Source organism: Lissotriton vulgaris, chromosome 3_1, assembly GCF_964263255.1.
Source record: "Lissotriton vulgaris chromosome 3_1, aLisVul1.2, whole genome shotgun sequence".
Classification (NCBI taxonomy): Eukaryota; Metazoa; Chordata; class Amphibia; order Caudata; family Salamandridae; genus Lissotriton; species Lissotriton vulgaris.
In genome coordinates, this window is record NC_141689.1 from 1,235,935,392 (window position 1) to 1,235,950,258 (window position 14,867).

General features: G+C 44.1%; 1 protein-coding gene across 2 annotated transcripts in view; it reads right to left on the bottom strand.

The window, feature by feature from the left end:
• Positions 1 to 1,302: 1,302 nt before the first annotated feature.
• RBPMS (RNA binding protein, mRNA processing factor) overlaps positions 1,303 to 14,867 on the bottom strand; it is a 678,829-nt gene continuing 665,264 nt past the window's right edge. For both annotated transcript variants that reach the window (XM_086961708.1, XM_086961707.1), the window contains one exon: positions 1,303 to 1,839. The gene's annotated coding sequence lies outside the window, so the exon portion shown is untranslated. The remainder of the gene's footprint in view (positions 1,840 to 14,867) is intronic.

The following is a 14,867-nucleotide window of genomic DNA, read 5'->3' on the forward strand; positions in this document are numbered from 1 at the left end:
CCTTTGGATCCAGAGATAAACAGTGGCAAAGACATTAAGAAGCCACAGTCACACTAGGGGTTTGTTTACTAATAGGTCCTTGTTCATTGCTTTTGCGTATGATTTGTTGAGATGTCATATATGTGTTTTCCTTTGCTTTTAAATTTTACATTTTTGAGTTGTCAACTGTTATGAAATACAGTGATTAATTGCTTTTACTTCTTTTCAAAGAATATTTCTTTGAAATTTTAAACTGTGTTAAGCGCTTATGTTAATGTATATGGTTTTTATTAAAAATAGACTGTGAACGATTCTATTTGGTTGTGGAAATTATTATGTATTCCCTATAGTACAGCATACTATTTTTCCCTGTTTAAGTCTGTATGTGCATCCATAGTGGTACGAAAGTTTGACGAGCGCACCCCAGGGATTTCCCTTTGACTTGTTGTCTCTGTACCCTGTTCCCTGGTGAAAGTGGGGTACCCTATCTCTAGATACCTCTTCCTCATATAACCTCTCTTCTATTTCCTTGAATTTTTATTTTTGAGGCTTCAAATTTACAACTCCAGCCCTTTTCTCTTGTGTGTGCTGTTTCTCTTCCGGTGCATTTGTCACCCGTTTTAGTCTTAGAAGTAATTTGACAGACTATATTCTATGTTCCTGTCTTTTGAAGAATTAGGGCAGTTTTAGTACTGTTCAAAAGATCTCACGGGTATCGATTTATCTGAGGGAGAACGTTATTGAAAAGATGCGTGTTCTTCAAGATGGCAGAGAACTGGTTAGCTTTTCAAACTTGATGCTTCATGTTGGGGGGGGGGGGGGGGGGGGGAGTGCGTGGGGCTTCGCTTCTATGCCGTCCCGATGTTTACTAGACTAGTTTTAGCACATTATATAGATGATCTTATGCGGGCACCACCTAAAATGATTTTAACCTTAGTGTGTAAATACATTGGTTTAGCATAATTGTTACTCGAATAAAGTTTAAATACATGAGAAATACTCCATAAATTGGTCAATACTGATTAGATGAATGTGGCTGTACAAATGAATGGCTAGGAATGACTTTTGAGGATGGCGGTGTGTGTTTGTGTCATATATATATATATATATATATATATATATATATATATATATACACACACATGCATAAGGCCAAACAAAAGGAATATATTAAATAAAATTAAGATTACTAAATTGTTCAAGATGCCAGCCACATTGATAATTGCCTATAGTAAATGACATCTAAAGAGGCCAGGAAAAATGTGTTGTGCTCCCATTTCAAAAACAGCAGTGACATTCAACAATAAATAGCATTTTTCATACACTTGTTTCTGATGGGCTGGCACCTAAACCACAAAAAAAAGACAATTCAGCAAGTCTTTGTACAGTAACTAAACATTCTTATACATGGGACATGGTGTTGTATTGACATATTTAAAATTAACTACCAAAAAGAAATTATCAATGAACTCGCAACAAAACTATTTTTGAAAAATCCAAAACCATGTCTGCAACATGCAACTTACAGAAAAATATTATGTCAACTCATTAATACAAGCATTCGAATGTCAAAATAGTATGACTCAACACAGCGTAAGATTGTCACACTTGCAAGGTTCTTTATAAAAAATACTCACTCTTTTTTACTTTTTATATATAGTTCAAGGTGAACGTTGTTTTTAAAACGTCCAACAATATATGGCAGACCATTTATAAAAGAAAAAAACTCTACTTATAATTGTACAGTGTAAAAAGAGAAAAATATGTTTAACTGTTTTCTGTCCTAAAAAAGCAGATGTGTGATAGGGGCTTCAGCAAAGTCTTGGAGGAATCAAATCGGCGAACAAGGCACATTCAGTCCTAAAAATGCAAAGAAAAAAACATTAATACTCAATATTAATAATGCATAGACCTAGCCACCGCTTGTTTTGTTTTCTAGTTTTGACTAAAGCACTCCTCACAAGCTTAGTACATATATTATCACATTATCGCATAAGTGTATGCTTATCTATAAATGTATGCAAGCACAGTTTTATGACAAATAGTGTAAATTGAAGCATAAAACTATTTTCTTTGCATAGAACGAAATTACTTCCTTTGCACACTAGGGGGCATATTTACAAGGAGCTAGCCCCGTCGCTGAGTAATTTATTTTAACGAAGCGGTGGCGCAATCAGTGGTCCACACTGCTCCATATTTACAAACTGACGCTTTGGGCCCAGTGCATCAGTTTGAAGAGGCCTGTGTCACAATATATATGCATCAGGTATAATGTATGCAGGGTAAGCATACCTTCGTTAAAAACCACGTAGAACTGACGCAGTGAAATTCACAACTTTTCACTGTGTCACTCTATGACTTGACTGTGTCAAAAACCCTATGTCTTCTAAACCAGGCGAAAGGATTGACGCAGGGGTTTTAACATGGGACTCGCCTCTGTGTTCTGACCAGCTGAGGCCGGTAGTAAGTGTAACTGCAGGGCGGTGATGGGGGGAGGGGCAGGGTGTTGGATAGTAATGTATGGATTACGGACTTTAACAGGTAAGTAAACATATTATTAAATAAAATGAATTTCGTTGTGTGCACTGCATCACCAAAAGCGATGCAGTGCGCGCAACGAAATTAGTTTTATTTATATGTTTACTTACCTGTTAAAGTCCGTAATCCATACATTACTACCCCTCACCATGCCCCTCCCCCTCCCCACGCCACCGCCCTGCCGTTACACCTACTACCGGCCGCGGCTGGTTCTGACGCATTGCTGGTGTTGCGTCAGTCTTATGACCAACTCTGCAAAACCAAAGGGGATGATGGACAGAGTGTTGAACATTGCAAGCACTCACCCCCAGTCAACTGATCTGGGTTTAATCTATCATCATTCTTTGGCTCATTCCGCCACCCCAGTTTAGACATGGCCATATGCAAATCAGTCTGACCATGTGCCTCATAGGAACAGTCCAGCCCGAACTGCAAGCCATGTCTTCCCTGGACTGAAAACAAGCATCCTGGGACCTGTTTTTGGCTCATCAGCCGTCATCAGCCAAGCTAGCTTGAATCCAATGGCAAAGTGAGCAAGGGACCCACGTCTGGGCATACCCTGCCAACTTAGGGTGAACAAAGCAAACCAAAGGGGATGCTGGACGGAGTGTTGAACATTGCAAGCACTCACCCCAGTCAACTGATCTGGGTTGAATCTATCATCATTCTTTAGCTCACTCCGCCACCCCAGTTCCGACATGGCCATATGCAAATCAGTCTGACCTTGTGCCTCATGGGAACAGTTCAGCTCGAACTGCCAAGCCATGTCTTCCCTGGACCGGAAACAAGCATCCTGGGACCGGTTTCAGGCTAATCAGCTGTCATCAGCCAGGCAAGTATGAATCCAGTGGCAAAGTGAGCAAGGGACCCACGTCTGGGCATACCCTGCCAACTTAGGGCGAACAAAGCAAAATCACAGGGGATGATGGATGGCATGTTGAACATTGCATGAGGCCCAGGGTCAGACTGATTTACATATGGCCATATCTGAACTGGGGTGGCGGAGTGAGCTAAAGAATGATGATTGATTAAACCCAGATCAGTTGACTGGGGGTGAGTGCTTGCATTGTTTAACACTTTGTGCACCAGCGCTGGCAGAAAGGACAGGAATGCACAGTGTCTTCTAGATATGGCACATTCCTGCCCTTTTTCATTGACGTAGGGCTGCGCAGATAGAAAGGCCAAAATATTGTAAATATGTCCCTAAATTCCTACGACAGACAAATGAGCAGTCTGAACTTCATACACATGAATACACCTTACACCTCTTTCACTCTGATGGTGTTATTATAGGCTATAAACTTCGCTTACATATTTAAATCCACCCATTCTGCCCCACCAACTCAGGAAAATAGAACTCCATTCGCTCTGGTGCCCCGCTCAATCTTCACCAAAGCACTGCTCAAGTAACTTCATGGTATTAGCTTCTTCCAGGATATTAACCATCTCTTATGCACTGCTTAAGTTGTACTGGTGGTTGCTGGTGTTGGGCACCAGCACTGATGATTTGGGGACCAGGATTAATGTTGGTCCTGCCTGTCTGCTACGGTGACGTAAAAGTGCCGCTGAGACCTTGGTTCGTGACCGCATGTACATGGTGTAGCAGTATATGTGCAAAGCCATTTAACGAAGGAGAACAGAAACATGAACAACTTCAACTGGTGAATAGTCCCAGGTCGTGCTCCATTACCCCCTCCACCTAACACAAAGCCCCAGTGATGGACCCCTCCTGTATAGGGTTGAGAGATGGCAGTGGAGGTGAAGAGTAAGGAGAAATGCACCAAATGGATGACAACTCCCTCATGTCAAGGATAGTGGGCACCAACAGCCGAAAAAGTATAGAAGTACAAGAGTGGTACCTAACTCTCTTGAGCAATAGGACGTAGTGGGATTGTCCCTCTAGTGCGGCCTATAATTGGATTTAGGATTAATGACCTGCAGAAGTGGCCCCCCATCTAATGTCAGAGTAGGTCTACCCATAGAGCTGAAAAAAAGAGAGTTTGCATCACACTCTGCCTTAGCATATTGGAAGAAATCTATTCACCATAACTCCAGATCTGGGGTATCTTTCCAATGCTTAGCAATTAGATACTCTTGGCTAGGACCAGGACCAGGGCCAGGTCGAGGAACCATGAAGCGGACGTGTTAGCAGTTATCCTTGTCATGAGGCCCACAAGACATATTTTGATTTGGTCCTGGCCTGCAGTCCATGCCCATATCCCCAGCCAATACCAGTGGTCCAAGATGAATGTGTCAAGAACTGCCCTGGGCGAGATCATGTGCCTGTCGAAATTTCTCAAGGGGCATGAGGCTGAAGGAGTCGTATAGGGCTCCAAGTGTTATTATTCTTGCTCGGATCCCTAGGCATCTGGTCGCTTTGGTGGCCAGCCCAGTAAAGTAGGACAAGGACCATAGTGAAGCCTCAAGGCCATAGTGGGTCATGCTGGACCTATGTCTAAGTAGCGGAGCCCATTGCAAAGTGCCACCCACAGCAGTATAGACCCAGGTTAGAAAATACAAAGGGGTCCGGGTATATATTCTCCATCTTTGCAACAAAGTCTGTCCTTCAAGCGTATGAACCCAAAGGAGGAGTCAGGACTAACCAATCCAACTATCCCTTGAAGGTGGGTAGACAGATAGTAGGACTCAAAGTCCAGAACCCTCAGGCCACCGCCCTCAACTGGGCCGGAAGGGTATCCAAAAAGACTTGTCTCTAGCTTGCTTCCCATACCAGTTGTGTCAGCAACATGGCCAATTTTGGGGGAAAGTGGCCTGCCAGCTGTAGAGAGATATTGGCTAAAAGGTACAGGAACTGGGGTAATAGCACCACTTTGGTCAGGGCCGCCCGGCTCATCACAGATAAGGGAATCTTGCCCTAGAAACCTATGAAAGCCATAGTCGAGGTCACCGCCCACATAAGGTGGCCCAGCACAACATCTTGGATATCTTTATATATGCATACACCCAGGTATCATAACAGAGTGCTCTACCGCAAATCTTTCAAATATAGGTGCTGTATGCGGCCAATATCTGTGCCAGCTCGCAGAGCAGCACCAGGAGACCAGCGACGTAGTCTCACATTACTCAACGAAGATGTCACCTGCATACAGCCAGATGATTTGTGTATAGCCATGTAGGGGGAACACAATTAAATAGCAATGATCATGGTCAATTCAATTACATTTTTTGGAACATTTGCAGCCTCTGCCTTTTTTGTTAGGAACATAACAAGAATCTCCAAATTATTAAGATTGTCATCAAATGTTACAATAGTTTTATGAACAGTAAAGAAAGGAAATTCAGTACAAGAAAAAAGACAATGCAATATATTTTGCTACAACATTAAAAGCACATTTCTGCTCAAGAGTGCAAGAAATGAAACATTGAAAAAATACCTAAAAAGGCAGTGTGATGCGAAAGGAACCTGGAATTTGATTTAAATGCTGTTCGTTATGCTTCACTTATCATGGCCCTTCCAGGCATTTCAAGGGTACACTTGTGTCCTTGCTGTCTTTTGCTGTCGCTTTGGTCGCGGACTCTTTCCAGCAACAAAGGATCCCTAATAGGGGCCTGAGGTGGTAGTAAGAGGAATACCACAATACATTTCACATTTGATGGTCTATGTCATCTTAATGGAGGGCTCCCCTTCAGTTTGGCTCTTAAGGTGTCCCCTTCTTCGTGTGCCTCTATGAGGCACCCAGACACCATTGGGGTTTTCTCTGTCTGTTAATCGCAAAGTAGGAAAACCACTGCTTTGCACACACTCCAAATCCCTACACCTTTCAAGATTTCGAGGTCACTCCAGTTTGCATGGATGCGATATTTAATGGACATAGCAACATAAGAGGCAGTAGATATTACTTTTCATCTGTCACAAGCAAGTACATTGTCTGTATCCTCTGACTATCTGATCTGAATAACCATCACAGATGTTGACTAACATCTTACTTCCTGAAAGAGCATCCTCTCTGCCATGGAGATGACTGTAATCATACATGGTGTGGATCATTATTGAGGGCGAAGATCTCCATACATGCAATGGAATTCAAATTCACAAATTTTAGTTCTTTTTAACTTTTCTTCTGATGTGATTGTCCTTTCAAATCATGTAGCGAGCAATTTTTTCAGACTGGTGATCTAGGACTTAAAATGGCCTCCACCTCAAGCGCAGTGCACAGTGCATGCAGGTGACCTAGCCATTCTGTGTTTGGTTTCATGCATTGAATTGATCTCAGGACTGGTCCACTAATGTTGATCTCTGTGTGCATTGTTTTGTAGTAGATGGGGCCATCCTGGTCTGCCATGCCTGCTTGCCATATCAAGTCCCCTTCCTGGTCTGTTTTAAGTGGGAAGAAAGGATGACAGCAGTGCTCTTCAGTGAAGTCTCTGTAAAATGGTGGTCCTAATTACATTACGTTATTAGCATTTAATTTTTTGCTTTCTTAACTGCTTAGGAGTAGTGGGGAGATGCTCCTGCGCCTTAGCGGAGGTGCCGCCACTGGGAGAAAGGGGGTGCCACATAAACCACGTTGGAGTTTACAGTAGAGAAAGTAAGGATGCTGGTTTGAGGCTCACAGGAATGGTCGGGCAGCAGGGGCATTGGCAGGCCTGTGGTGGCAACTAGGATGGGGGGACGGGAGCAGTAATTTCTCAGGAATGTTTCAGCATCCGGGCCTTACTTGAAAAGATGAGCACTCAGCCCTTTACAGAAGTGGAAAAGAAATGGATTCTGCTGGTTCTGGACTGCAGTGAAGGGGCAGCTTCTCCTAGGAGCACAACAGGGAATGCCTGGTTCCTCCTCTTCTCCTTACTGCATCTCCTGATTTGCAGTCTGGTAATGTTTTGTTACTTACCAGTAATTTTCATTACCCAATTAAGGTCCTTCTCATCCCAGTCCTGTTGTCTCTGTGGGACCCATCCCATGCAGGTTAAGACTCTCTGGTTCCTTTCTCCCCTGTTCTGGTTCGGGACCTGGACCGGTGATTTCCTACTCCCAATCTGGAATTTTTTTTCATCCTGTCGGGTGGCAGGATTGCCTCATTTCGATAAGGACAGGTACGATGAGGACCTATGAGGGCGTAATGTGGTGTGTCACTTTTGAAATAAGTTTAATTTATTTATTCCTCTTTTTTGCAGGCTTTGTCCAAATTGATGTTAACACGCTTAATATCAAAGAGATAAAGGGGAGTATTTGTGCACCAAAATAGGTTTCAGGAGTGCGCGATGCATCAGTCTGGTTTTGAAGGAAATGAAGGAGGGCTTCAGTCTTATTCCAACTGGGATGTTGCCTTGTGTCGCGAAAGCAAACACTGGAAAGACTGGGATAATGCTGAGCAGTGGTTCATTTCAGACAGAGGATGCAGACGAGTCCCACAGGTACGCATTTTGGTGGAATGGCACTTATTTTAGCTCAACAGATTTTGACCCTGAGCAAGAAAGAGAAGAAGACAAAACGGGGAAAGAACGAGGATGAAAAAGACAGGAAAATAGTGACAAGGAAAGAAAGCAAGGACTTAAAAGAACTTAAAAGAGAGGGGAAGGGGACAGGGGGTGCCTGTGGTGGATGAACGAGCATGAGGAGGATTCAAGACTATACAGCCTTGGGGCCTCATTTATGAGAAATGACGCATCGCTGCGTGAAAGCAGCGATGCGTCACTTCTCAGTGCGCACTCCTTGCGACATTCCTGATGCGTCATATTTAATGTATGACGCATCATGTCGCAAGGAGTTACAGATACGTCAGTATTTCTGACGTATCTGTAAGCGCAAAAGTGACGCATTGCTGGAGTGTGTCACAAAAGTGACGCAACTCCAGCAATGCGTCCTTTCACATGGGGCAACCCCCATGTGAAAGGGCCTGCGTCAGTCTTACGCCTGCTGTGAGGCAGGCGCAAGATTTTGACGCAACGGCGTCCTATAAGTGACACAGTGAAATCTCATAGATTTCACTGCGTCACTTCTACGACCCTTCCTTGCGTCAATACGCCCCCCCTTGCATACATTATACCTGGTGCAGGTATAATGTGGTGCAGGGGTTTACAAAGTGACGCATCTACCTAGATGCGTCACTTTGTAAATATGGCGCAACAAGGCGTATTTTTAACGCCACTGGTGCGTCACAAAAAGTGACGCACCGGCGGCGTAAAAGTGACGCACAGCCTCATAAATGAGGCCTTTAGTATTTAGCACCCCAGACATTCGAAAGCATTGGCCGCGGGCTCCTGAACAAACCCTTGGGCACCAGCACTTATTCTTTTACAAATTAAGCATGTTTAGTTTCTTGGGGGGAAATTATGATTACTGCAGAGATGGCTGGGGTTACCTGTAAATTGATATTTTTTTTCATAGGAAGGATGGCGTTTCAATGCTTCGAATACAATGCAGACTACTCTGCGCCTAGAGCACGCTTGAAAAAGAACCATTAAAGCTCAATTTGTATTGGTGTAATACTTACACATCTGTCTGTTCTTGTCTCTGACTGCCCAATAGCAATTCGGGTCAACAGTTGAAAGGTAAGGGGGTGTAAGCAATTGCTCTTGCTGTCATTTAGAATTGAAGTTTTGCGAGCTAGTTTCTGCAGAAATTAATTAAAATGTCAAGTGCCCCAGGGAGGCTTAATGGAAGATACCCTTGTCATAATGGCAACTCTGAACTACTCCATTTTGTGATGGGGAGATCACCTACATGGCTTGTTCACTAAAACGGAAAGTTGTGCAGTTTGAGTATTGTCAGTGAAGTACAAGGTTTGCGTGCGTCCCTACCTGGCTGTGCAAGTCGAGAAAGGTTGGTCACCCATTTTGAAATGCTGTACTCTGGCCATGCAGAGGAGAGCCCTAAGGCCTCATTCCTGGATCTGCTGAATCCCAGGAGGTAACTGCAGCAAGTAAATACAGATACCATGAAGTAATGCTTTCTGTATGTGGATTTACCATGCCATTAAGTTTATCAGACCTCAGAATGGTAGATAATCTGACAATTCTGCATGTTTTCCCTCACTATGAGGTGCTCAAATTCAGGATATGTGCTGTTTGCCTGCAAAATAGCACCAGGTGTCACCTTGCACAAATTATACAGGCAAAAACCTGAAGGCTGCTGTATTACTGGAACAGCTGGAATCCCTATTTAGGCACGAAGTCTGGTTTATGCCTGAATCAGCATTTATATGGGTCCTGGAATAAGCCTAAAAGTGTAACTGTGATGCTCTACACAGGGAAAAATGCTTCTAATAATAGTCTACTTTTTTCCTGCCTGTCGCTGTTCGATGGGTGAAGCTTATCACAGCTGTAAAAGTTCAAAATAACTAGTATTTATAACTTCTGCAAATCTGGTTCAAATGGACAACAATGCAGACACCAGGACCCAAATGTACTAATATTTTTCATCTGGGTTGCCGCACTTTTTAACGCACAAAACACAAAATGTATTTCTGGATTTACGAGGCCAGAAAAAGCCTGTTTTAGTGTGGCTTTGCACGCCTTAGTAAACAAAAAGTAACACAGTGCCTATTGTTGCCTTGCGTTATGTTGCCTCTGGGAGGCGTTCCATGGGTTGAGCCTGGGCGTTCCCATGCATCCACCGATGAAATCTGATGCAACCCCAGATTTGCCAAAGGCAGTAAACGTGGGTTTGCAGCAAAATGGTGCGCCTACCTGAGGCTGGCTTAAAGATGAGAAATATCTTTATTTCTCCCCATTACTTCCTGTGTCCATCTGTGTTGTATTCTGCAGCACAGATAGAAGGAGTAATACGCCTCTAAGGATTGTTTTTGTAGAGGAAGGTATCCCTTCTTGCAAAAAACCACAATCCTGCCCGTAACGCAGGCACCCTTGCACCACGCAAGGGTTGCTGCATTCGAGCTTAATTGATACGGTGCATTTCTGTTCGCATTGCTGCGTTGTCTTGTACGAAAGATTAGAAAATCTAGTCCCTTATCATAAATTCATCAAGCTGCATTTGGAGGGTGGGTTAAGAGAGTGACAATGCAATAAGGAGTGATTAGAACACAGTGGGCAACACAAAATGATCAGGCTTCACTGAAAAGGCAATGAGGATCCCCTCAGTGAACCTTATCTCTAAAATGTTTATTCATAGGGCTTGGGCTGAAAGGGGCCCCTGAAGGGTTAATGCCCCACCTGCACCTCAGAGCCTTCTGTGAAGTGAGGGCGGCCATTTTAGGTTCTCCCTGCATTATCAGGCCAGGATGTGCAAAATATGCATTTGGGCGCTTCGAGAATAGTGGGCAAATTGCCGTTTTGGACGTGGTATTTGCATATGTTTTCAAAATCGACCCCTAGCAGCACAGTTCATGTTTGCTCGAGATTTTTTCCACGAATAAATCAAGCTCGGAACATTTCTCAGAGGAGTCTGTAGGAAGTGTTGAGGGAGGCGGGGCTGCGCTCCAGCAGGTTTTTGCTACATGTTTAATAAAAAGCAAGTAGTTTGGCAGCGGTTTCCAGTGACCTTGGCATTCTCTGACAGAAATAGACTTTGTTTGCAGCGTTAATGGCCACATGATAATGTGCGAGATGCGTCTGCAAGATAAAATATCCCCTTGTGTAAACGGAAAGAAGCTAGATTCTTTCCCTGCCATGTGCTCTCCTTTTTCAGGATTGTAATTTTGTTTGCATCGACCTGCAATTTAAATGCTTCCCCCACAGCCAGACGTTTTGTTTATTTCTATACCACCAAAAAGCTCACAGTATTTGTCTTCGCTCAGGCCCTTTGCTGCTGCTTTCCCTTTGCCTTCCTTCCCTGGAATGCCAGAAGAGCACTCCCACCTGTCCGTCAGTCACTCTTCACCTTCAAATCACAAGTCATACGAACAGCCCTGCACTGCCTTCAGGCCCCGCCCTCTACGACACCCGGCCTGCTTCCTCGATAAGCCCCTAAGGGTAGAGGGGCCTATTTTACCTGCTGTATTTCCACATGAATGACATCAACGTAAGCAGCATATATCCTTGCACATTATTATGTACGTGCATAGTTTCTTGCTTTGTCAAACAAGTTCAAAAACAAATGATTATTAGGGCTCCCGGTATTATGGTATTTATTTTTTTAACACTTCCGTCTGTATTTATCCATATTTATTTTCGGACCATTTTATTGGTATTTATCCATAGTTATTTTATGTTTTGAGAATAACTTGAATGGTAAAAAGGTATATTTCCCATTTTATTTAGCAGATAAACATGCACTCATCTTTTGAGGCCTGTCACGTTTATGCAAATTAAGCAGCGAAATATAACAGAACACTGCACCGACAGGTAAATATTAGCATTATACACAAATATATTTTAACATATGCCTGTATATAAGGGTCTGATACCTTTGGGTCTACCTAGCACTGTACAAAACTCAAAATAATAATAAGGGAATTGTATCCTGTTTTTAAATCCACAAGGTGTTGATCTGCTTAGCAAGGACTACAAGGAGTGTCACAAGGTGCCCCATTTTCTGTACTTTTCAGCTTTTATAATAAATACAGTAGGAAAATAGATTGTTTTTCTGTCTATTTTTATCAGTAAAAACGGAAAGCTGGAAGCCTTAATAATAATGCACCTCTGCTCAGAGTGAGGTAAAAGTATGCCCATCACTGTGGAATAGTAGTAAACCTTACCTTTCTTTCTAGCAATAGCAGTGCTCTGATGTCGCACGGACGAGCAGTATAACCAGCTAAGGTTCTGTGACTCACATTCTTGAACTTGCAGGATTCTACAAATACCAGAATTTAAACAAGCATTTACAATGCAACGGTCTCGCCTTTGCAAAAGGTAGAGCTATTGGCATTGTAAATGACAACCTTTTTATTTATGTGTTGGTTTTGAAAACAGATAAATACATTGCATTGTCATTTACAATGCCAATAGCTTAATCTCTCGCAAATGCCACACACAAACACAAAGACCCACACAGAGCCCCCCCCACACACACACAGAGCCCTAAACACACACAGACCCGCACACACACAGACCCATACACACAGAGAGCCACACACACACACACAGAGCCACACACACACTGAGAGCCACACACACACACAGAGTCACACATCACACAGAGAGCCAAAAACACACAGAGAGCCACACACACACACAGAGAGCCACACACACACACACAGAGCCACACACACACACACACACACACACAGAGCCACACACACACAGAGCCACACACACACACACACACACACAGCCACACACATACATACAGAGCCACACACACACAGAGCCACACACACACACACACAAACACACACACACACACACACACACACACAGTTACCTATGACAAAACTCACACATTGTATCAGCATTATGCCTACAGCTGTGCGTTGTGAGTGTGACATTTTACATCTGTGAGTTGTGTGCGAGCATCTGAAAACTTAGACTGTACCAGCATTATATCTATATGTGTGCGGTGTGTGTGTGACAAAACTCTGAATTATACCTACATCAGTGCGTTGTGTGTTTGACAACCCACACATTGTATCTACGTTATACACACATCTATGTGCTGTGAGTGTGACAACTCACAGACTGTGTCTGCATTATATCCATATTTGTACGTTGTGAGTACGACAACTCACAGACTGTATCAGATCTGTACCTACATCTGTGCGTTGTGGATATGCTAAGAACATTTGTGCACAGATGGCAAGGGTACAGGATAGGAAATGGTAGTTGGGGCGTGCCCTGGTGCTGGGCATCAGTTGATGAAGCGGAAAGTTGATCAGAAGTGGAGCGTGTGTTGGAGGTTATGATTGAATGCACAGCAGAAACCCCTAAAGATGGACGAAGGAGAGAAGACCCTGTAAGTATAGAGACCCTGCTGGTAAAAGATTAGTTTAGGAGGTTGGTCTCAATGATTATGGCAGACATGTGGTATTCAACAAAGTACTATTGGATGGGGCTGTTGGTGGCAGCAGCTGAGGAAACGGCCCACCTGCTGGCGGGCGTGCGAGATGACAAGAAACGAGGTTAAGCTGGGGGAATAGTACTAAGAACAGAGGCGTAAACGCGGGTATGTGATAGCAGGTACAAACAAGTTGTAACAGGGTCATACATGTGGTGAGAAGACTCGTGGGTGAATATGGCCCTGGTGCGGGACCAGTAGGTCCCCTTAAGGATACACGTTGAGCCGCTGGCCCATGTCCTGCAGTAAATTGGCAGCCTGCTGCCGGTAGCCCAGCTCTTTATCAGCGTCAAGCCTGCTCGGCGGGATGGGCTCTGTTGTAGCTGCTCCCGGCTGTAATACCAATGGCTACCCTCCATCTTGAGAACGGAGCACAGCGCATGCCCACATCGCGCACGCCTGTGCACTTCCGGCTCAGAGCGGAAAGCATCTACTACTGTTTCCGGCCCAAAGAGCATGGCATGTGTGTTTACTTCCGTCTTGGAGGACACGAAAACAGGATAAACCTACCGCCGGAAGCATTCCATTGAAGAAAAACAGAGACGACAGCAACGAGACACGCAAAGACGTAAAACAAACAGGGAGACGACATGAGACGGGGTAGACGTACAAAGGGAAAAGAAATTGCATGCACAAAAAACAGAGACGACAGCACCGAGACACGCAAAGACTAACAACAAACAGGGAGACGACATGAGACGGAGTAGACGTACAAAGTGAAAAGAAAATTATATGAAAATGCTGCTTACCTGATCGCAAATACAAAGTACTTCCTGGCAACTTAAATCTCGCAGCCCACTCCGGCAAAAGACACTTCGAAAAAGACCAAAACATGACGGAAAAAAAAAATACATTCGCCCACCGCCGCAATGACGTTGTTAAAGGGGCGGAGAGTGAAAAAAATCGCCGGAACGCCCACGAATCTGCTCGGACAATGACTGACGCATCTCTGTTCTAATGGCTAGCCTCCATTTATGGAGTTAGCCAATGGAACAGAGAGGCGGGTTAAAGCCCCATACTGAAACTCAAAAGATTTCGCCTGCGCGAACACTGCTGCGCAGTGGACGCCAGGCGAAACCTAAAAAGAAAGAAGAACACAGACTGCTTGAGCTACTCAAGCAAGCAATAAGTAAGCCTGACAGCTGTTATATGTACTTTTAGCAGTTAATTCCCTCGATGTCCAGTATCTTCAAATCATGGCTGGCACTGTATAAATGAGACGTTGGTAAAGACACCCAGGGACCGATTCACAAAGTGCCTCTGCACTCATCATGGAGCCCTGCCTTCGTGGTGGGAGATCTGCACTCGTGGCAGGACCTCGGCAATGGGTAACTGCAATACAGAGGTCCCGCCACAACTGTGGGACTTCTGCCACAACTGCAAGCCTCTGCCACAAGTGCAGAGGCACTTTGTGAATCGGACCCTCAGGTTCCTCCTC